Source organism: Anomaloglossus baeobatrachus, chromosome 6, assembly GCF_048569485.1.
Source record: "Anomaloglossus baeobatrachus isolate aAnoBae1 chromosome 6, aAnoBae1.hap1, whole genome shotgun sequence".
NCBI lineage: Eukaryota > Metazoa > Chordata > Amphibia > Anura > Aromobatidae > Anomaloglossus > Anomaloglossus baeobatrachus.
In genome coordinates this window covers 90960624-90984675 of record NC_134358.1, presented here as the reverse complement: position 1 = coordinate 90984675, position 24052 = coordinate 90960624, and positions in this window count along the sequence as shown.

The following is a 24052-nucleotide window of genomic DNA, read 5'->3' as shown; positions in this document are numbered from 1 at the left end:
TGAAACTGGGCTAAAGGTGGTTACCATAACAACAGGTTTTTCCCAGCCACCAGTGAGTCATCAGGAAGGTGGGGGCAGCACAGGGGAAGTGAGAGAGCACACAGTTTTCACATCAGAATAGTCTGAGACTCAGAACCACACAGTCGCTATAGAGAGTGCTTAAGAGCTTCTATAGTTAGGACCGGGCAGACTGGAAGGAGCAGGAGATGACGGTGGAGGAGCTGGCTGACCGGTGTGTTGTGAATGTTAGTTATGTTTTAGCTGCTGGGAGGCTCCCTCTGGTGGCCAGGAATGGTTTGGACTCGGACCAGGTGTGTTGTGCAGTGGGTGTTTCCTTTGCTAACTCTCTGCTTATTTAAGTCCTGGTCTGATTGCAGGCTGTTGCCGGATGTCAGTTGTTCTTTGTATCTCCAGCCTGCTTAATCCTGCTCTACTCCACATCTACTCCAGATAAGTGCTTGCTCTTTATTTATTATCTGGTTCTTTTGCTTATCTGGGTTTGTCATTTGTTGTGGTTGGTTTCAGTTTATTTCCTTCCAGGGATTTTCCCCCTCAGTGGATTGTTGAGGAACTCCCTGCAGTTCTGTGTGGAGTATAGCTCCTTTGGGTCCATGTGTTTGTGGCTTGTTGAATTTGTTATAATTCTTGTTTTCTGTTCATTGGTATGACAAGGGCACCTGGTATAGGACGGAGTTCAGATCAAGCGATCTGAGGGCCTTTTTGTACTATCAGGAAGTTGGTATTTTGCAGGGTTTTTCTCTGGCCACCATCAGTCCCTTTCTTGTCCTTTCCTATTTTAGTCAGCGGGGGCCTCACCTTTTGCTAATCCTGTCATCTACCTGTGTATTGTGTTTTTCCTATATCACCGCAGTCTTTGAATGTGGGGGGCTTGCTATTCCTGTCTATTTTCTGAGGCAGAGAGTTATTCATCTTTCCTACCTTCAGGATAGTTAGTTCTCCGGCTGGGTTCGCGGTGCACAGGATGTTAGTTCACCCCTCGGCTACTTCTAGTTGTGATGGTTAGTAAGGGGATGGCGGCCAGATTAGTTGCCAATGCTCTTGTCACCTTTTTGCCAATGATTTGTGGTGGTCTTCCATGGCTACGGATCATAACAGTACATCCGGCCAACAAATTTAAAGGGTGCTCTTAAGAAGGAAAAGGAAAAAAAAACTGCTGAGAAAACATATATTTTTTTTTTTTTGGTGTTTTTCCTCTTCTTCTTTGGGTTCTGTGGACGATTTCTTTTGTCTAGCATGGATGAATTGGGTGAGCGTGTTGCTCATCTTGATGCTAAGGTTCGTCGTATAGAGTCTTTTCTTGCACAGACTCCCCTTGCAGAGCCTAAGATTCCTGTTCCTGATTTTTTTTTGGGAGATAGGGCGAGATTTTTGAGCTTCAAAAATAATTGTAAATTATTTTTTGACCTGCGCCCTAAGTCCTCAGGGAATCCCGCAGAGCAGGTTAAGATTGTCATCTCCTTGCTGCATGGTGACCCTCAGGACTGGGCCTTCTCTTTAGCGTCTGATGATCCGATTCTCAGTGATGTGGACTCCTTTTTTCAGGCCTTGGGATTATTATATGACGAACCCAATATTGTGGACCAAGCAGAAAAGGTCTTGTTGTCCTTAACTCAGGGTTTGGATTCTGCAGAAACGTTTTGTCAGAAATTTCGTAAGTGGGCGGTCCTTACCAAATGGAATGATGATGCGCTTGCGGCTCTTTTTCGCAAGGGTATGGCGGATGCTGTGAAGGATGTAATGGTAGGATTTCCCGTCCCTTCTGGTCTTGATGCCTCTATGACCTTGGCCATTCAGATTGATAGGCGTTTACGTGAGCGCAGGAAGATACCTGCTGGTTTTGTGCCTGTGGAACAGCCTTTGGAGCCTATGGAGTGTGATAGGGTTCTTTCTAATGCTAGTCGGCAGGGGTTCAGACGGAAGAATAGACTGTGCTTCTATTGTGGAGACGCTTCTCATAACATCTCTGTCTGCCCTAAACGTGAAAGGAGATTGGCTACTTCTGTTACTGTGGGTTCTTTGCAACCAAAGTTTCTTTTGTCTGTCACATTGATTTGTTCATTGTCTTCCTTTTCTGCATTGGCCTTTGTGGACTCAGGGGCAGCGCTCAATTTGATGGATTTTGGGTTTGCTAGGGATTGTGGTTTCCCCATGGTTCCTTTGCAAACTCCTATTCCTTTAAGGGGCATTAATGCTACCCCTTTGGCAGAACATAAACCCCAATTTTGGACCCAGGTGCCTATGAGAGTTGCACCAGCGCATCAGGAAACTTGTACATTTTTAGTATTGCATAATCTACAGGATACCTTGGTACTGGGATTTCCGTGGTTGCAGACCCATAATCCAGTTCTTGACTGGAGATCCTTGTCAGTAGCTAGTTGGGGTTGTCAAGGATTGCATCAGGACCTTTCCGTGTCGTCCACGTCTGCTCAGGCAGTTGATGTTCCGGCTTTCTTGTCTGATTTCCGTGATGTATTTAATGACCAGGAATCTGATTCTCTGCCACCACACCGGGACTGTGACTGTGCCATTGAGTTGGTGCCCGGTTGTAAATTTCCCAAGGGGCGGATTTTCAACTTGTATGTGCCCGAACCTTGGGGCCATGAAACCGGGCAAGGGCCACTCGTGACATCCCCAGACCCGACATCACTGGCCCGGCGATGAGTAAAGTTAACCCCTTACCCCGTGGGTGTTACAAATGTAGAGAGCCAGATGGAGATGAGACGCTCCAGTCCTAAAGCTGTAACTAGTTTCCAAAAACAGGGAGACGACCGTGACATCTCTGCAGACAAGTGTGCATTTACATGATTTCCACCTAATGACTAGAATGTGTTGTTTATAACCCCAACCTGCTTCAGGACTATCTCTGTAGTTCTCGCATCAGTGTTTGTGTTGCTCTGGCCTCATTGCTCATTTTTAGGGTCTCGTCACACGTAGCGACGCACCAACGATCCCACCAGCGATCCGACCTGGCAGGGATCGTTGGTGCATCGCTACATGGTCACTGGTGAGCTGTCAATCAGGCAGATCTCACCAGCGACCAGCCACCAGCGACTTGTGTAACGATGCTGCGCTTGGTAACCAGGGTAAGCAGTGGCATAGCTAGGGTTTCAGCTCAGGGGGGTAACCATGATAACTATGATGGCGCAGACTAATCGTGGATATAGTGGAAGCTCGGCAGATGACACTGATATTACCGCTATATGGTGACTATATAGTGGTAGATATCGGTGCTGCAGCACATACAAGAGGTCACAGTGCAGTTATAGATGGTGACTTACTGCTGACGTTCATTCAGATGGAATTGTTCACCTTTTCCGTCTTTTCCATCTGGCCCAGACCGACATGACAACTTCTTCCAGCCACAACTCATCTACACAAATTACCACAAAGACACATTTGACTCCTCATACTTCCGGCACCGAACCCCATCTAATCCCAACCTGCACAAACTCCTCATTCTGCCGTCACCCCAATACTGAGCCGCTGCTGCTGTGTGTCCCTATTACTGCTCCTGCTGTGTGCACAAAAACCGACTCTTACTGCCACACATAGTAATACCACCACTGTGCCCCCACTGTGCCCCCACTGTGCCCCCACATAATAATGCCAAAACTGTGCCTCCACATAATGCCACCACTGTGCCCCCACATAATGCCCCCACTGTGCCCCCACATAATAATGCCACCACTGTGCCTCCACATAATGCCACCACTGTGCCCCCACATAATGCCCCCACTGTGCCCCCACATAATAATGCCACCATTGTGCCCCCACATAATGCCCCCACTGTGCCCCTACATAATAATGCCCCCACTGTGTCCCCCACATAATAATGCCACCACTGTGCCCCCACATAATGCCCCCACTGTGTCCCCCACATAATAATGCCACCACTGTGCCCCCACATAATAATGCCACCACTGTGCCTCCACATAATAATGCCCCCACATAATAATGCCCCCACTGTGCCTCCACATAATAATCCCACCACTCTGCCCCCACATAATAATGCCACCACTGTGCCCCCACATAATGCCCCCACATAATGCCCCCACTGTGCCTCCACATAATAATGCCCCCACTGTGTCCCCCACATAATAATGCCACCACTGTGCCTCCACATAATGCCCCCACTGTGTCCCCCACATAATAATGCCCCCACTGTGTCCCCCACATAATAATGCCACCACTGTGCCCCCACATAATAATGCCACCACTGTGCCTCCACATAATAATGCCCCCACATAATAATGCCTCCACTGTGCCTCCACATAATAATCCCACCACTCTGCCCCCACATAATAATGCCACCACTGTGCCCCCACATAATGCCCCCACATAATGCCCCCACTGTGCCTCCACATAATAATGCCCCCATTGTGTCCCCCACATAATAATGCCCCCACATAATAATGCCCCCACTGTGCCTCCACATAATAATGCCCCCACTGTGTCCCCACATAATGCCACCACTGTGCCCCCCACATAGTAATGCCACCACTCTGCCCCCACATAATAATGCCCCCACTGTGCCTCCACATAATAATCCCACCACTGTGCCCCCACATAATGCCCCCACTGTGCCCCCACATAATGCCCCCACTGTGTCCCCCACATAATAATGCCACCACTGTGCCTCCACATAATAATGCCTCCACTGTGCCTCCACATAATAATGCCTCCACTGTGTCCCCCACATAATAATGCCACCACTGTGCCTCCACATAATAATGCCACCACTGTGCCCCCACATAATAATGCCACCACTGTGCCCCCACATAATAATGCCCCCACTGTGCCTCCACATAATAATGCCCCCACTGTGTCCCCACATAATGCCACCACTGTGCCCCCCACATAGTAATGCCACCACTCTGCCCCCACATAATAATGCCCCCACTGTGCCTCCACATAATAATCCCACCACTCTGCCCCCACATAATAATGCCCCCACTGTGCCTCCACATAATAATGCCCCCACTGTGCCCCCACATAATAATGCCACCACTGTGCCTCCCACATAATAATCCCACCACTCTACCCCATAATAATGCCCCCACTGTGCCTCCACATAATAATGCCCCCACTGTGCCTCCACATAATAATCCCACCACTGTGCCCCCACATAATGCCCCCACTGTGCCCCCACATAATGCCCCCACTGTGCCCCCACATAATGCCCCCACTGTGCCTCCACATAATAATGCCCCCACTGTGTCCCCCACATAATAATGCCACCACTGTGCCTCCACATAATGCCACCACTGTGCCTCCACATAATAATGCCTCCACTGTGTCCCCCACATAATAATGCCACCACTGTGCCTCCACATAATAATGCCACCACTGTGCCCCCACATAATAATGCCACCACTGTGCCCCCACATAATAATGCCCCCACTGTGCCTCCACATAATAATGCCCCCACTGTGTCCCCACATAATGCCACCACTGTGCCCCCCACATAGTAATGCCACCACTCTGCCCCCACATAATAATGCCCCCACTGTGCCTCCACATAATAATCCCACCACTCTGCCCCCACATAATAATGCCCCCACTGTGCCTCCACATAATAATGCCCCCACTGTGCCCCCACATAATAATGCCACCACTGTGCCTCCCACATAATAATCCCACCACTCTACCCCATAATAATGCCCCCACTGTGCCTCCACATAATAATGCCCCCACTGTGCCCCCACATAATAATGCCACCACTGTACCCCCACATAATAATGCTACCACTGTCCCCCTACATAATAATGCCACCACTGTGCCTCCACATAATAATGCCACCACTGTGCCTCCACATAATAATGCCACTACTGTGCCCCCACATAATAATGCCACCACTGTGCCTCCCACATATGCCACCACTGTGCCTCCACATAGTAATGCCTCCACATAATAATGCCACCACTATGCCTCCACATAATAATGCCACCACTGTGCCCCCAAATAATAATGCCACCACTGTGCCCCTAATAATGCCACCACTGTGCCTCCACATAGTAATGCCTCCACATAATAATGCCACCACTGTGCCTCCACATAATAATGCCACCACTGTGCCCCCACATAATAATGCCACCACTGTGCCCCCACATAATAATGCCACCACTGTGCCCCCACATAATAATGCCACCACTGTGCCTCCACATAATAATGCCACCACTGTGCCTCCACATAATGCCACCACTGTGCCTCCACATAATAATGCCACCACTGTGCCCCCACATATTAATGCCCCCACTGTGCCCCCACATAATGCCATCACTGTGCCCTCCACATAATAATGCCACCACTGTGCCTCCACATAATAATGCCACCACTGTGCCCCCACATAGTAATGCCCCCACTGTGCCCCCACATAATAATGCCCCCACTGTGCCTCCACATAATAATGCCCCTACTGTGCCCCCACATAATGCCACCACTGTGCCCCCACATAATAATGCCACCACTGTACCCCCACATAATAATGCTACCACTGTCCCCCTACATAATAATGCCACCACTGTGCCTCCACATAATAATGCCACCACTGTGCCCCCACATAATAATGCCACCACTGTGCCCCCCACATATGCCACCACTGTGCCTCCACATAGTAATGCCTCCACATAATAATGCCACCACTATGCCTCCACATAATAATGCCACCACTGTGCCCCCAAATAATAATGCCACCACTGTGCCCCTAATAATGCCACCACTGTGCCTCCACATAGTAATGCCTCCACATAATAATGCCACCACTGTGCCTCCACATAATAATGCCACCACTGTGCCCCCACATAATAATGCCACCACTGTGCCCCCACATAATAATGCCACCACTGTACCCCCACATAATAATGCTACCACTGTCCCCCTACATAATAATGCCACCACTGTGCCTCCACATAATAATGCCACCACTGTGCCCCCACATAATAATGCCACCACTGTGCCTCCCACATATGCCACCACTGTGCCTCCACATAGTAATGCCTCCACATAATAATGCCACCACTATGCCTCCACATAATAATGCCACCACTGTGCCCCCAAATAATAATGCCACCACTGTGCCCCTAATAATGCCACCACTGTGCCTCCACATAGTAATGCCTCCACATAATAATGCCACCACTGTGCCCCCACATAATAATGCCACCACTGTGCCCCCACATAATAATGCCACCACTGTGCCCCCACATAATAATGCCACCACTGTGCCTCCACATAATAATGCCACCACTGTGCCTCCACATAATGCCACCACTGTGCCTCCAGATAATAATGCCACCACTGTGCCCCCACATATTAATGCCCCCACTGTGCCCCCACATAATGCCATCACTGTGCCCTCCACATAATAATGCCACCACTGTGCCTCCACATAATAATGCCACCACTGTGCCCCCACATAGTAATGCCCCCACTGTGCCCCCACATAATAATGCCCCCACTGTGCCTCCACATAATAATGCCCCTACTGTGCCCCCACATAATGCCACCACTGTGCCCCCACATAATAATGTCACCACTTTGCCCCCACATAATAATGCCTCCGTGCCTCCACATAATAATGCCACCGTGCCCCCACATAATAATGCCCCCACTGTGTCCCCCACATATTAATGCCACCACTGTGCCTCCACATCTTAATGCCACCACTGTGCCCCCCACATAATAATGCCACCACTGTGCCCCCCACATAATAATGCCACCACTTTGCCCCCCACATAATAATGCCACCACTGTGCCTCCCACATAATAATGCCACCACTGTGCCTCCCACATAATAATGCCACCACTGTGCCCCCCACATAATAATGCCACCACTGTGCCCCCCACATAATAATGCCACCACTGTGCCCCCACATAATAATGCCACCACTGTGCCCCCACATAATAATGCCACCACTGTGCCTCCACATAATAATGCCACCACTGTGCCTCCACATAATGCCACCACTGTGCCTCCACATAATAATGCCACCACTGTGCCCCCACATATTAATGCCCCCACTGTGCCCCCACATAATGCCATCACTGTGCCCTCCACATAATAATGCAACCACTGTGCCTCCACATAATAATGCCACCACTGTGCCCCCACATAGTAATGCCCCCACTGTGCCCCCACATAATAATGCCCCCACTGTGCCTCCACATAATAATGCCCCTACTGTGCCCCCACATAATGCCACCACTGTGCCCCCACATAATAATGTCACCACTGTGCCCACACATAATAATGCCTCCGTGCCTCCACATAATAATGCCACCGTGCCCCCACATAATAATGCCCCCACTGTGTCCCCACATATTAATGCCACCACTGTGCCCCCCACATAATAATGCCACCACTGTGCCCCCCACATAATAATGCCACCACTTTGCCCCCCACATAATAATGCCACCACTGTGCCTCCCACATAATAATGCCACCACTGTGCCTCCCACATAATAATGCCACCACTGTGCCTCCCACATAATAATGCCACCACTGTGCCCCCCACATAATAATGCCACCACTGTGCCCCCACATAATAATGCCACTACTGTGCCCCCACATAGTAATGCCACCACTGTGCCCCCACATATTAATGCCACCACTGTGCCCCCCACATATTAATGCCCCACTGTGCCCCCCACATATTAATGCCACCACTGTGCCCCCACATAATAATGCCACCACTGTGCCCCCCACATATGCCACCACTGTGCCCTTTACATGGTAAAATGCCTCATTTGTACACATACACACAGACACAATCCTATACACACAGACACAATCCTATACACACAGACACAATCCGATACACACAGACACAATCCGATACACACAGACACAATCCGATACACACAGACACAATCCGATACACACAGACACAATCCGATACACACAGACACAATCCGATACACACAGACACAATCCGATACACACAGACACAATCCGATACACACAGACACAATCCGATACACACAGACACAATCCGATACACACAGACACAATCCTATACACACAGACACAATCCGATACACACAGACACAATCCGATACACACAGACACAATCCGATACACACAGACACAATCCGATACACACAGACACACAGTCACATGCTGGGGGGCTTTTTACTGTTGGTGATTGGAGGACACTTCTTCTCTCTTGTGCGGCCACAGACTTTGATGGTAAATCCCTCTAGGCTAAAGGATGTGTGGTGACGTCACGCCCATGTGATCAGAAGGGGCGGGGCCTCAGCAACGCGGCTGATAACAGAAAGAAACTTCAGGTGTCCTGGAGTTCTTTATGATAGAAGCGGGAACCGAGGTAAGACCTCCAGATGTGTGGTGCAGGGGAGCGCAGGGGGGGAGGTGGGGGGCGAAGCCTGCATGATTATAGTGGATGGGAAAAACATGGCCACACCCACTAACAAAGCTGGTCACGCCTACTACACAGGCAGCTCCTAACCACTGGGATCTTGCCTGATGCTCCTCGGCTGGATGGAGGCAGCGCGCGCTGCATGACGTCATTATAACACACATGGCCGCACAGTGAGCGGCCGAGTCTCCTCTGCTATGCGGCGGTCAGCACTGTCTGCGCCTGTCAGTGTGCCCGGCCACATCATAGTATAAGAGACACGGCCGCACGCAATTCACTGTGCGCAGCCATGTGTGTTATAATGACATTATGCAGCAGGCAGCCGGCCCTCTAATAATAGCTGGGAGAGCAGCATGGGGGACAATTGCCTCCCCGCCCCTACCCGGCGCTGTGCGATGACGTCACCATGCTGTGTCCTGCGTGTGCGCTGTCATCAGCAGCAGTGCAGGGAGATCATGTCTTCTCCGCACTGCCACAGAGGTTACTATATCGGCGCGCTGTGCACGCTGATATAGGTAATGGTATTGCAGCTCCGGGTGGGCCCCCTCTGAGCACGGGGCGGCGGCACCCTCTGTCCCCCTGCTAGCTACGCTACTGAGGGTAAGTATCGGGTAACTAAGCAAAGCGCTTTGCTTGGTTACCCGATATTTACCCTGGTTACCTGCGTACGCTGCTTACACAGAGTCGGTGCTCGTTGGTCTCCCGCCGTCAAACATGCTGATGTGTGCTGCACAGTGGGAGACCAACGAGCAAAAAAAAGTCCTGAACGTTTTGTAACAATAAGCGATCTCGCAGCAGTGGCCCGCTCGCTGCTACGTGTCACACATAGCGACATCGCTGGCGAGGTCGCTGATACATCACAAAACCTGTGACATTTCAACGATCTCGCTAGCGATATCACTATGTGTGACGGGGGCTTTAGGTGCTTTTCTTTAGCTAGATTTATTACTTACAGAACTCTTTTGTTTTAAATTGAATGTACAATTAACCCTAGTTCTAAATCCTTAGATTACCCTACCACTAAATAAGTCTTAAGCCTAAGTCACTCACAATGACTTACAAGTGATCCCGACAATGATACTTACAAGTGATCCCGACAATGATACTTACAAGTGATCCCGACAATGATACAACCTGATAGGGATCGCTGGTAAGTCGCTGGGAGGTCGCTGGTGAGATGTCACACGGTCAGACCTTACCAATGGCGCAGTAACGATGAGCGACCTGTATAACGATCTCGGCGGTCGTTGGGACTCTGTCACACAGCAGCTAGTGTGACAATTCAGGCATCGAATAGGGACGTAGTGTTCGCAGTCGTCAACGAGGTCATTGGTAGGTGTCAAACACAGCGATGCATCCTGCCCACCAGGACATCGCCTTTGAAGAAAATGGTCTGGACCATTCGGCAACGACTAGAGATCTCACGCAGGGGCCTGATCGCTGGTAGGTGTCACACATAACGAGATCGTTGGCAAGATCGTTACTGCGTCACAAACGGTGACTAAGCAACAATTTCGTTAGCGATCTCGTTGTGTGTGAGGGGGCCTTTACACAAAATCTTTGTTATTAAACAGACCTGATTAAACAAACAATTGACAAAAAGAGTCTCATCCGAGATCAGATATGTCTAGTCACCAGTTTCTCTGTGGCTATATTCAAATCCATCAGCCCTCCTTAGCCAATATGAATACTGGCCTCTTTTGATGCCAATTCAGATGGAGGACCTAATGATTACAGGGTCAATAACCCTACCTGTGCATGGCGTCAGTACTTACCATGTCACAGAGGGCAATGTTGTATTCTGGTTCGAAGGACAAAGTTGTCAGGAGAATTTTCTTTTATCAATGGAATGACCAAAGATGTTTCAGCTCGTAGCAAGGTTTATTACTCATGTACAAGGAGACTGTCACGATTCTTTGTGCAGAGCATCTCACAGACCTGGAGATGCTCTGCGACACTTACAGATCTGACAGTGTGTCCATTTCTTGTGCGGAGCATCTTGCCTCTGGAGATGCTCTGCGGCACTTAGATCTCATTTTTGTGATGGTTGTGGTTCTGGGGTGTCTTTTCTTTTAATACTAATTTTTCTTCCCCTAATTTTTTGATTTTAAAGTATATATTCATATGTATTCATTTGTTTTATTTAGACATCATCCTTTCGCTTGAAGGATCCACCAATTGCATGGCTTTAATTTGTTCCTATGGGCAGGATTTTCCTGGAATTTATAAAGCCACCAGGAATCTATGAAGAAATATATCATCTTCGTTCTACTAATTAATAAAATCTTTTTATATATATTGGCTATAATTTATTTATGCAAGTTCAATCATGTTACTTGGAGACGTGTGTAATGGTAATACTATAATCCAATACTATACATGATGATATTTATGGGACGATTACTATGATGATACTTTCACTGTTTTAATTTTGGTATGTATTCATTATACGTCTCCAAGACAACTGATTATATGATTATGTGTGTAGACTTGCCGACAATATATCTATTTATTATACTTTTTACTATGTATTGCCTAATGGATTAATGCCAGTATGTATATGTATGGCAAATGATTCACTTTGATATTATACGTGAGATTTATATAGTGGTCCCATCTGTCCTTGCAATTCGGTAAAAACTTCTTGTAGATTGATATCTTATGTATCTATTGTGATCCTACTTTGTACCATGGTGATCCCGGTGGATGAGTACGCATGCGTGCTACTGGCGCTGGGACGTCATCGTGCTGCTGTGTCGATTCAACCCCATGTGACTTCTGCTCACATGACCACTGCGCGATTACATCGCGCTGCTGTCATGTGCCCGGAACGGTCGGATGTGGGGAAACGCGGCGAGCGAGCGGCGTCCTCCGTTGCTGGGGCATTACATGCGTCACAGTTCCACCCACCGGGTGCGATTGGCTGATGCTCCTGTTTTAACGTACACTTCCCCTCACTTCACCACTCATCCTGACGAAGGCTTTGGTAGCCGAAACGGCCGTCGGGTGGACGCAGGCACCACGTGGATCTCCGGCTCTCTTTCCAGGTATGGCAGCATCAGAGACTAATTAGTCTCAGTCCCTGTGACGGTATATTTATACCAGTTTTAGGTTTGCCAGGGCCTTTCTCTCCTCTCTTCCCCCAATTTTGCAGCGTAGTCCCCTAATTGTTAAAAATATTAAGCTAGCTAATTATATCCCAATGGACCTACCGCTGTGGGGTGACGATATAATATTATTAGAGGGAATTTTCTAGGCCCTGTGATGCACCCCTTTTTTCCTTCATCTTCTAGTTGGAGTAAATTCTGGCGTTTGTCTTGTGCATACAACGATGCAATGATTTTTCTATGTATATTAGGCATATAAATAATTTGTCTTCTTGACTGCCAGTTGTGGGTTATTTACCCTTTAATTACCGGTAATTCCTGTTGTCTGTGTTCTCACTTGTAACTGTGCCGCTCCTCACTTACCCTGTTTTCAATAAAAAACATCACCTTTCAGCAATTGGGCGTTGTTGGTCGTATTTCCTTCTTTTTTTGGCACTTAGATCTGGCAGTGTGTCTATTCCTTTGTGCAGAGCATCTTGCCTTGGAGATGCTCTGCGACGCCATCCTTGATAATGAACTAGCAGCTTGGTCACTATACTGGAGGCCAGGTTGGTTCTGGGAGGTGCTGGTTACTCAGCTGTTCAATCTTACGGATAATTGCTCAGGCTTCTTTACTGAGCATGCTCCCCCAGAACTCTGCCAGTTGTATTCTCTGGCTCTGCTGTGTTGCCATAGTTTGTGTGTCTGCTGGTATTCTGATATTCAAATCAAAAAAGGTCCGTGGAGCCTCTGTTAGGAGTCTCGACACAGAAAATAGCCAGATATACCTCCAGGAAGGACCTAGCCAAGGAGTGGCTCTTTTTAGGAGACCACCATAACCACCATATTAAGTGGACCTTTTAGTCAATATCCAACTCTTTGACAAGTTTAAAGATATGACAAGGGAAATACCAAGGCTAGGTATCCATCCACAGACAGCTGTTTTGGGGTATTGCCCCTCATCAGTGTGGAATATGATTCTGGCTAGGTGGGAGCAATGCCTAGTAGACCAGCAAGACAAAACAATCACTGATCCCGAAGAGACCAGCCAGAGAAAACAATGCCGGCAGCCAGCAAAGGCACTCAACACAGTGAAATCCTAGGTGCATTGCCCCCTGGGAAGTATGCAAATCAAAAAAGGTCCGTGAAGCCTCTGTTAAAGGTCTCGACTAGAGTTGAGCAATGTTCGAGGTTCGCCAATTTCATGTTCGAGTGATTTTGGGGGTGCTCGAGATCGAGCGCTAACACGAGCTTTATGCTTAAAGCTCGATAGCTCGAGTTACGTTCGAGAACGGTTCGATCAGCAAAAAGACTAGCTATTTACTAGCTGGCTTTTCACTGTAATAGTGTGAGTCACTCTGTGATTCACAATATTATCTAATTTCAGCATATAGTATGCGGGGTCGGCGCGTTTAGATCAGTGCTGCTGGGATAATGGCGATCGCCATTTTTTTTTTCCCTAAGCGCGCGTGCAGTGGGGCGGGCCAGCATGTTAGTGTCACGGACGGCGGGGCGCTGTGCTCGCTAACACTTGGGTCCGGCGCTGCTGCTGCTGCTCGGTGGCTCGAGCGATGGTCCAGATCCGGGGACTCGAGCGTCGCTCCTCGCCCGTGAGTGAAAAGGGGGGTGGTTTGTTTGGGGATTTAGTCCGTGACACCACCCACGGGTTGTGGTGAAGATGGGCACCACCGCTGCTGGTGACGGGGATCCCGGGAGCGATGGTAGGGAGCAGCTGGGATGTTGTTCTCCCCCTCCGTGGGTAGGGATTGGTGGTCCCGGGGCCCGGTGGTGAGACGGGGAGGCAGGGTTGGTGAGGTGCAGGGTTGCAGGGACAGCGCGGCGCGGTGCGGATGGCACTGGTGTACTCATTCAGCAACAGATGCACAAAGTCTCCGGTAAACCAAACGGCTGGATGGACGGGTCCCGCAGCCGGCTGCAGTGTCTCTCCCTGGACAGGTGATGGTGGCTGTCTTTCCCTGCACCTTTGTGTACTGTGTTGACTCCGATGGCTTCCCAACGGTAGTCCGCTCCCTGGCGTATAGGTGCCGGAGGAGCCCGTTTTGCCCGCAGGCGCTGGCCCTTGGATCTCTAGCCTGTGGCGGTGGCTGTATATCCTCCCGGTGTGGACGGTTGCCTTCTGACGGGACTTGGGTAGTTAGGAAACCCCTGGGGTTCCTGTCACACTCGGATTTGACTATTGTCAGCGGCTCCAAGCCTGGTCGGGGTCCGATGGCCCTGCCTGTGTGCTTAGCTTCACTCCGTTCCCCGGTTCAGTACCGGTGGGCTACCGCCCAACCCCGGTCCTACGGTTCCACAGAGTTCCGCTAACTCCTGCAGACGGCCACCACCGTCTGCCAACCTTGTTGTCAGTGCCTGGGCTCCGACCCAGACACTCGCAGTTCGTGACCTCTCACTTTCACCTCCTAAACTGAACTACTGCTTTTTCCGCCTACAGGCCTGTGAACTCCTCGGTGGGTGGGGCCAACCGCCCGGCTCCGCCCCACCTGGTGTTGACATCAGACCCTGGAGGGAGGCAACAAGGGTTTTTGTCTGACTAATGTAACTGTCTGGGGGGTGGGGGTGTGTGTGTGTTTTGTCTGTGGCTACCTGGCTAGTCCAGGGAACCACATCAGCCAATCCCAGACACACACACACAGCTAAGTGGTCTTTATTGCCGAACAAGCAAGGGCATGTGTCATAGGCTGTCCATGTCACATGTCCTTGCATTATACATATGGGCATTTTCTCCCACGGCGCCATTATCTTCTTTCTGCGTGTAGGTGACAGTCACCACTTACGCAGCTCCTGGCGCTCTACAGATTAGGGACAGAAGTTTATTTCAGTCCTTTTCAGGGATCATTTTCTCGGGCTCAGAGCCATAGGTGACAATCAGGTCCATGGAAACGCTGTATACAGCTTCAGATAACAGCATCTGTGTACCTAAGCTCAGGGAATTCCTTGATGCATTTCACCATTAGGAGGGATAGAAAGTGAGGCTTCCTTTCCTGTCCACTGACCCAGAGAACCCGGCCACTGTACCCACCTGCCCACTTTTGTCACGCTATTTTTATAGAAAACAGTGCTGGACATAAGTGGCATTCAAACAGTGGCTGCTATACTAATTTTGTGTCCCACTAGTGCCAAGCATTTTCCAGCACCTCTGCATTAAACCCTGATGCACATTTTGCTACGCTATTTTTATAGCAAACAGTGCTGAACATAAGTGGCATCCAAAACGTGTCTGCTATACTAATTTTGTGTCCCTCTTGTGCCAAGCAAGTCCCACCACCTCTGCTTTCTACCCTCCTGCACATTTTGCTGCGCTATTTTTATAGCAAACAGTGCTGCCAGTTTTAGGGCCATAGTTGCATTGTCAGGGATAGTCAGTGTTGGTTCTTCAGCTGTCAATAAAGTTACACCACCTCTGAAATCTACATCACCTCTCAATTTTTGCTGCCACATTGTAAGTAACTAATCTTGTCGCTAACAAAATGAGTGGCAAAAGGACAGATGCTGGTGGAAAGGGGAACAGGCGTGTTGGAAAAGGAAAAAAGTTTGTGTCCGTGGGGAAGGTGGCAAAGCTACATTAACATCTGCTGAAGATAAGCCATCTTCCAGCAAAAGTAAGATGTCTACTACTTTCCGTGGACAATCCAATGTGCTCCCTTTTTTACGGACCCGAACAACTGTAAGAAAGGTAGATGATGCACAAAAAAAGATCATGCTTGAATGGATCTCAAGTGCTCCAACAAGTGCCCTCTCCTCCACCTCAACTACCACATAAAAAAAAACCCAGTCCTCTGAGTTGTCATCCCAATCACAATTGCTTTCTCCCAGCTATCAAGTCTCCACCCGCCCTGCACATTATGGTGTACCAGAGATGGCTGAGTCTGCAGAGCTGTTCAGTCACACTATAGCCTGTGAATTAGATGTCTGCTCCCAAGCTACAGTGAGTACAGACCAGGAAATGGTCTGCCGTGATGCCCAGAACCTTTGTGACGCAGATTCAGGCCCTGATGACCAACTTTCTGAGCAGAATGTAGACACTCATTCCCAAACTGTAACACTTGTTGGTGGAGACAATGAGGAACATACTGATGACGATGAGACGCAGATACCAGATTGGGATGACAACTTAAATGTTCGGTCAGGGCAGGAAGAGGCTAGGTCTGAGGGCGAGGGAAGTGCAAACAAAACGCTTGATGATGAAGTTCTAGATCCCACTTACTGTCAACCCACAGTCAGGCACTTGAGGAGGTCAACAGAGGCAGTGGAGGAGGATGCAACTGACAACGAAGTTACCTTGTGCCTTCCTGGACAGAGTCGGAGTACTGGTAGCACGCCTACAACTGCATCCTCAGCCACAACTCTGCCTCTGAGCACAAGTCGGGGTGGCTCTGCAGGTCGAATATCCTCTAAGCCTTGCCTAGCCTGGTCCTTTTTTGACCTTGCAAAGGATCTCCCAAATCATGTGATCTGTAAAATTTGTCGTGAATCTATAAGTAGAGGCAAAAAGCTCACCAGTTTGACAACTTCTTCCATGAATCGTCACATGAATACCAAGCATAATTCCCAGTGGGAAGCTCACTGTGCTGCAATGCGGCCTAGCGTAGCGGGCCAACCACCGCCTGCCCCTTCCAGTGCATCCGCGCGCTCTTCATCTTCTATTACTGGGGGGACAGCTGTCACACCTGGTTTTCCACGCACACCATCCACCACTGTAACCGCAACAGGCAGTTTGCTTGTTAGGTCGTCAGTTGGTTTGGATGGGGAAACAATTGCGTGTGTACAGCTGTCTCAGACATCGATAGCACCAACGTTGGATGACGGCAACATCATGTCTACGCCTGCACTTTCCTCACAAACCTGTATTTTTCCAGGGACACCCTACTCACCACCGTCTACACACAGCAGCCAGATCTCTGTCCCTCAGATGTGGACAAATAAAAGGCCATTTCCTCCGACCCATGACAAAGCTAAGAGGTTGACTTTATCCCTCTTTAAGCTCTTGGCTACGGAAATGCTGCCTTTCCGCCTGGTGGACACAGAGGATTTTTGAGACCTTATGTCCATCGCAGTGCCCCCGTACCAGGTGCCCAGTCGTCACTATTTCTCCAAGAAAGGTGTGCCTGCGCTACACTAGCATGTCGCACACAACATCACCGCTTCCTTGAGAAACTCTGTGGTGAACAGGTGCATTTCACCACCGATACTTGGACCAGTAAGCATGGACAGGGGCGTTACATGTCGCTGACTGGGCACTGGGTAACTATGGTGATAGATGGAGAAGGGTCTACTGAACAAGTCTTGCCATCCCCATGACTTGTGTGTCAATCCTCTGTATGTATAAGTTCCTCCAACGCTTCTGCCTCCTCAACCTCCTCTGGGTCTTCCACCTCTGCCCCAAGCCTGCCTGGTCAGGCCACCAGCGTTGTAACTGCGCACAAGTAATCCCGCACACTTCCTTACTATGCTGGCAGCAGAGCGCAATGGTATCAGGCGGTCTTTAGCTTGAAATGTCTTGGAAATAAGAGTCACACAGCGGCTGAGTTGTGGGCAGCTCTGCTGTCCGTGTTTCATAAATGGTTGTCTCCATTCAACCTGCAGCCAGGTAAGGCCGTGTGCGACAATGCTGCAAACCTGGGTGCGGCCCTTTGCCTGGGCAAGGTGACACACGTGCCTTGTATGGCTCATGTGTTGAACCTTGTTGTCCAGCAACTTTTAACACACTATCCCGGCCTAGATGGCCTTCTGAACAGGGCACAAAAACTGTCTGCTCACTTCCGCCGTTCAAGCGCCGCAGCTGAGCGACTTGCATCGCTCCAAAAGTCTTTCGGCCTGCCGGTTCATCGCCTGAAATGTGATGTTCCGACACGCTGGAATTCGACTCTCCACATGTTACAGCGACTGTGGCAGCACCGCCGAGCACAGCACTGGTGCAATACGTCATGACGTAAAGCCTGGGCCAACGAGATGCAGAGGTGGGGCAGATCACCCTGATGGAGTGGTCTCAGATCAATGACCTATGCACCCTTCTGCAAAGTTTTGACATGGCGACGAATATGTTTAGCGCTGACAATGCCATTATCAGCATGACAATTCCAGTCATTTACATGCTGGAGCACACGCTAAACACTATTCGGAGTCAGGGGGTGAGACAACAGGAAGGGGAGGAAGTACAGGAGGATTCATATGCGCGAGGGATACCAACATCTACCAGGTCCAGACGTTCATCATCACCAAGGCGGCAGGCATGGGACGGTGGGGGAGAGGGATTAACAAGGGCGCATGGTAGCAGGCAAAATGTTGAGGAAGGTGTAGGAGAACATGAAGAAATGGAGGACGAACTGTCCATGGACATGGAAGACTCAGCAGATGAGGGAGACCTTGGTCACATTTCAGTTGAAAGAGGTTGGGGGGAGATGTCAGAGGAAGAAAGAACGGTTAGCACCTCTATGCCACAAACACAGCAAGGACTTGGTCCGCATGGATGCGCAAGACACATGAGCACCTTCTTGCTGCACTACCTACAACATGACCCTTGGATTGTCAAAATTAGACGTGATGATGACTTCTGGGTTGCCACACTATTAGATCCCCGGTACAAGTCCAAATTTTGTGAAATAATTCCAGCCATAGAAAGGGACGCACGTATGCAGGAGTATCAGCAGAAGCTGTTACTCAATCTTAGCTCGGCTTTTCCACCAAACCCCAGTAGTGCAGGGAGTGAATCTCCCAGTTGTAACTTGACAAACATGGGACGGTCTCGTCATCAACAGTCTAACCGTACCAGCAGCACCGTATTTGGTGCTGGTAACAGCAATTTTATTGAATCGTTTCATAATTTTTTTAGACCATCATTTGCAAGGGCAACAGAGACAAGAAGTCTGACACATAGTCAACGGCTGCAGAGGATGATGCAGAGGATGATACAGGAGTATCTCCAAATGAACATCGATGCCATGACTTTGCAAATGGAGCCTTGATCATTTTGGGCTTCAAATCTTGAAAAATGGCCTGAGCTCACCACTTACGCCTTGGAGATTTTGTCGTGTCCAGCTGCCAGCGTTGTCTCTGAACGTGTCTTCAGTGCTGCTGGGTGTGTGCTGACAGATAAGCGCACGCGTCTGTCCAGTGACAATGTGGACAGACTAAAGGCTGCTTTACACGAGTCGATCTATTGTGCGATGCATCGTTGGGGTCACGGATTTTGTGACGCACTTCCGTCATTCGTAACGACATCTTCTCATGTGACAGCTCCTTGCGAGTTCAACCGATGCCTAATCGTTTGAAATTCGGCCATCGTGTACTCATCGTTTAATTCCATAAAATCGGTCAGTTTAGTCTTAATGAACGACACAACGCAAAGTGTGACACCGTGTAATCGGCCATCCTCGTAGTTGTTTGGGACGTCATTAAACGTTCAGGGCGTATTTGTGGTTTTAATTAATCACGCCTAATCTAATCTGATTGGTTGTAGCAGATGCGTTTTGATTGGTTATTACTGTTATAAAAGACGGAGCTGTAGTCATGATGTGTGAACATTCAGCCTTGGCGTCATGCACAGTGTTTTATAGTGCATTACTCCTAATTTTTCTTACGTTAGTTTGTTCGCTGGATTTTCCGCCCTCACTCCTTGTTATCCCTTTTTTGTGGTAAGTTGTTATATGCCAATCTTTCCTTTTTGGATCAAAATCGACATTAACCAGACCACAAACAACAAACAAGATTGATGCTAAGGACACACGAGGCAACAAAGACAGACGCAGAAGAGAAACTATATATATGGGATGTAACCAATCAACCACATTAGCAGAACTGGATTGAGCAGGTCAGAAGAATTCAGGGCGTGCAACAATCCAGACAACGTCACGGAGGGGTGTATAGTTTGCATAATTACGCCCATACAAAAGACAGATTGAACAAAGGAAAACATGTGTGAAGCCTTTTGGACGTCCGCCATGGCCAATCAATATATCGATGAGCGTTTTGTTGTCATTTGACAACACTCAACGTGTGACACATGGACAACTACCTATCAGCGATACAAACAAAAAAAAAAAAAAAGACTTTGCCAAATAAATCGCACGATGGATTGACTCGTGTAAAGCAGCCTTAAAGGTCATCAAAATGAACAAGTCATGGATCCGCAAGGACTTTACTACCCCTGTGTCATCCTGGGGAGAGTAAATGCTTGTGCATTTGGAATGTGCTTGATGCAAATGTACCTGTCAAGTTTGCAACTGGGGCACAAGTGCTGCCACTGATGTGGTGTCTGTGGCCCAATTTTTGGAAAAAAGGTAGACTCCGCTTGGAGTAACCCTTGCTTGCAGTGTTTCTAAAAATGATCCAAGATGAACAGAGCTGGGATCAGCAAAGACTTTGCTACCTATCCCGGTGCCATCCTGGGGATAGTTAAGGATGGCGTATTTTTGAATGTGCTTGATGCAAATCTACCTGTACAATTTGCAACTGAAGTGCTGTCTGTGGGGCCCAATTTTTGGAAAAAAGGGAGACTCTGCTTGGAGTCCCCTTGCGTTGTTTTTAAAAATGAGCCAAGATGAACAAGTCATGGTTCAGCAAAGACTTTGCTACCCACCCCGGTGTCATCCTGGGGACAGTTAAGGCTGGCGTATTTTTGAATGTGTTTGATGCAAATCAACCTGTCCAGTTTACAACTGGGGCACAAGTGCTGCCACTGAAGTGGTGTCTGTGGGGCCCAATTTTTGGAGAAAAGGGAGAGTCTGCTTGGAGTCCCCTTGCTGTGTTTTACATGATTTTAGAAGGGCATGCCATGCCTACATCTGTGTCTCCTCCTCTTTTTCCTCATCCAGCTGTTTAGTTTTCGCATGATTATTTGTCCTTGTCACTTTCCCATGTGTTTGTGTTGTCTTGGGAGTTGTTTGGCACCTTTTAGACAACTTTGAGGATGTTTTCCAGGTGTTTTCATGTGTTTATGATTGCCTCCCATTGTTTCCTATGGGGTTTGAGAGTTGGACGAACGGTTCGACGAACAACTCGTCGAACGGGGCACCGTTCGACGAACCGAACTCGAACTCTAGGGGAGTGGCTCATCTCTAGTCTCGACACAGAAAATAGCCAGATATCCCTCCAGGAAGGACCTAGCCAAGGAGTGGCTCTTTTTAGGAGACCACCATAACCACCATATTAAGTGGACCTTTTAGTTAATATCCAACCCTTTGACAAGTTGAAAGACACGACAAGGGAAATACCAAGGCCAGTATTCTGACATTGGCATTCTGACCCCAGAATGTTATTGGACTTTCCTCTGACCCTCGGATTGTGCCCTGACTATGTCTCTGTTTACCCCTTATGATTATACGTGACATCCTGTTACCAGACCCCGGCTGTCCTGACTACCCTTCCGTCCATGCGACCCCCATAAGGTAGTGAGTGACAAGCATTTCTGAGACAATCTGTAATCACCTCTCAGGTGATGGCAGTAGAAATGTCTGTCTATTCCTGAGTTACATCTGCCTTTATAACACTTAGATACTTTAAGGATTCTGCTTCAAATGAGTCACATACCACACAAATCTGTATCATAATTTTAAATTTCCATCATCATCAGATAAAGTAACTCAACCTTCACAGTAAGCAATTCTAAAAAGAATTATGCTGAGCTACGCATAAATCATCAAGACGTCTGTAATATTGTTTCAGGCTCAGAAAATCACATATATACGCAAAATCAGTAAATAGATATAGTAATTTTAAACTTTAGTATTGTTTACTATAACACTCCCTCTTTCATCATTGCTTTAAACTGTATCAGCATCCACAAATGCTGATACAGTTGAAAGTGCGATCCCAGGTGCAGGGGAGCAATGCCCAAACTCATGGGTGCCACTGGTAGACACACACCACTGGTGGGCACACAGCCTTAGGCCTCCTCCACACGTCCGTGAAAATGACTCACGTTTTGCACAGACGTGTAAAAGGTGCGTATTGCCCTCCATGTGCCGTAATTTTGCCACACGTGTGTTCTCCGTGTGCTATCCGTGATAACACACGGAGAACAGGAACTTTCTGCTCACCTATCCCTGGCATTGCTGTCTGTTGTGCTGATCTACGGTGTCCGATCCTGCCGACTCCCTGCTGCTGCTGTTTCCGGTCCTCTGTGCCGTGCATATGCAATGAGCATAATGAGCAGGGGTCGGAAGTAATTGACAGCAGCGGTAGAGACAGCAGCACTGGAGAAGGTGAGTGTAGAAATTCTTTTTATTTCACTGACACGTGTGTTTTCTCCAGTATGTGTCACACTGAAGTCACTCGGTTCACATCTGTGTGTCCGTGCAACATTCGTGCTGCCGGTGAAAAAATGGACATGTCAACGTGTGGAGCACACGGACACACGTATGCTCCACAAGGACACACAGTCCATGGCAAAACATGCACGTGTGCACAGACCCATTGATTTTAATGGGTCTACGAGTGCCCGTGTCTCCGGTACGTGTGAAAACAGATGTGACACGTACCGGAGACACGTACCGGAGACACGTACCGGAGACACGGTCGTGTGAAGGAGGCCTTAGGGTGCTATATGGCTTCTGGAATCACCTTGTAGTACTCTAAGTAGCTATCTACCATACTTACTAGCACACACATAAAAGTGTTTGCTGCACTTGGCTATAATATTTTTGGAATTGTCTATGTAAATGTTATGTATTTGCATTTGAGATAAGAGATTTGTTTCTGCCTGTGAAATTTCTTTGTTTAAGATGTGTGTTCAGGGCCGTCATCAAGGCATGAGAATCTTGACTGGTATATGGGGCTTGGAGAAGAGAGGGGCCCAGCCGGGCCTGGGGTAATTATTTAGCTTTATTAAGCCCCAGGATGGACCCTCCTTTAACCGGCATTGACACTTCAGCCACTGCACATGGCTAATTTACATGTAAGGTGGTGTGGTGCCCCTGACCTGGTCAGGCACCAGTGAGTACTGCACCCATGCTGGGGGCAGTACAATACAGGTAATCCAGAAGGCTGACCGAGGTGTGACTACACAGGCGCATAGTAATCAGGTCTCACACATCTACCTTTAGGAGGACCCCTGGGGACTCCAGGAGGGGGCGTGGCCTCCATGTCCACTCAAGGGGTGTGGTAGAGAGCCTGGTTGCTAGGTTGCGTAGGCAAGAACAGGAGAGGAGGAAGTAGTGAGCCAGTGAGTAAGTGCAGCTCAGGGAGAGCAGACGTGAGGAGCAGACCCTGCAGGCTGTTACAAGCTGACAGCGTATGCGCAGTGACTACCGACGGGGGAGATCGGTCACCTGGTAGTGCCACCCGAAATCCACCCAAGGCTAGAGAGAGTAACGGAGTGGCAGAGTAAGGGGACTGCCAGGGAGGTACCAGGCCCGCAAGGGTAACAGGTCCCAGTGCAGAGATAGATTCACCTTTCTTCTGCCAAACCTGCCGGTGGGGGTACTTCAGACCCACACCATACCACCACAGAGTCCGCAGCCACGTAGCAAAGAGAAGGCCCATAGTTCACAGGACGCAAGCAGCCGGAGTGACCTGGTCCAGGCTACAAGCAAACGGGCTGAAATTAGG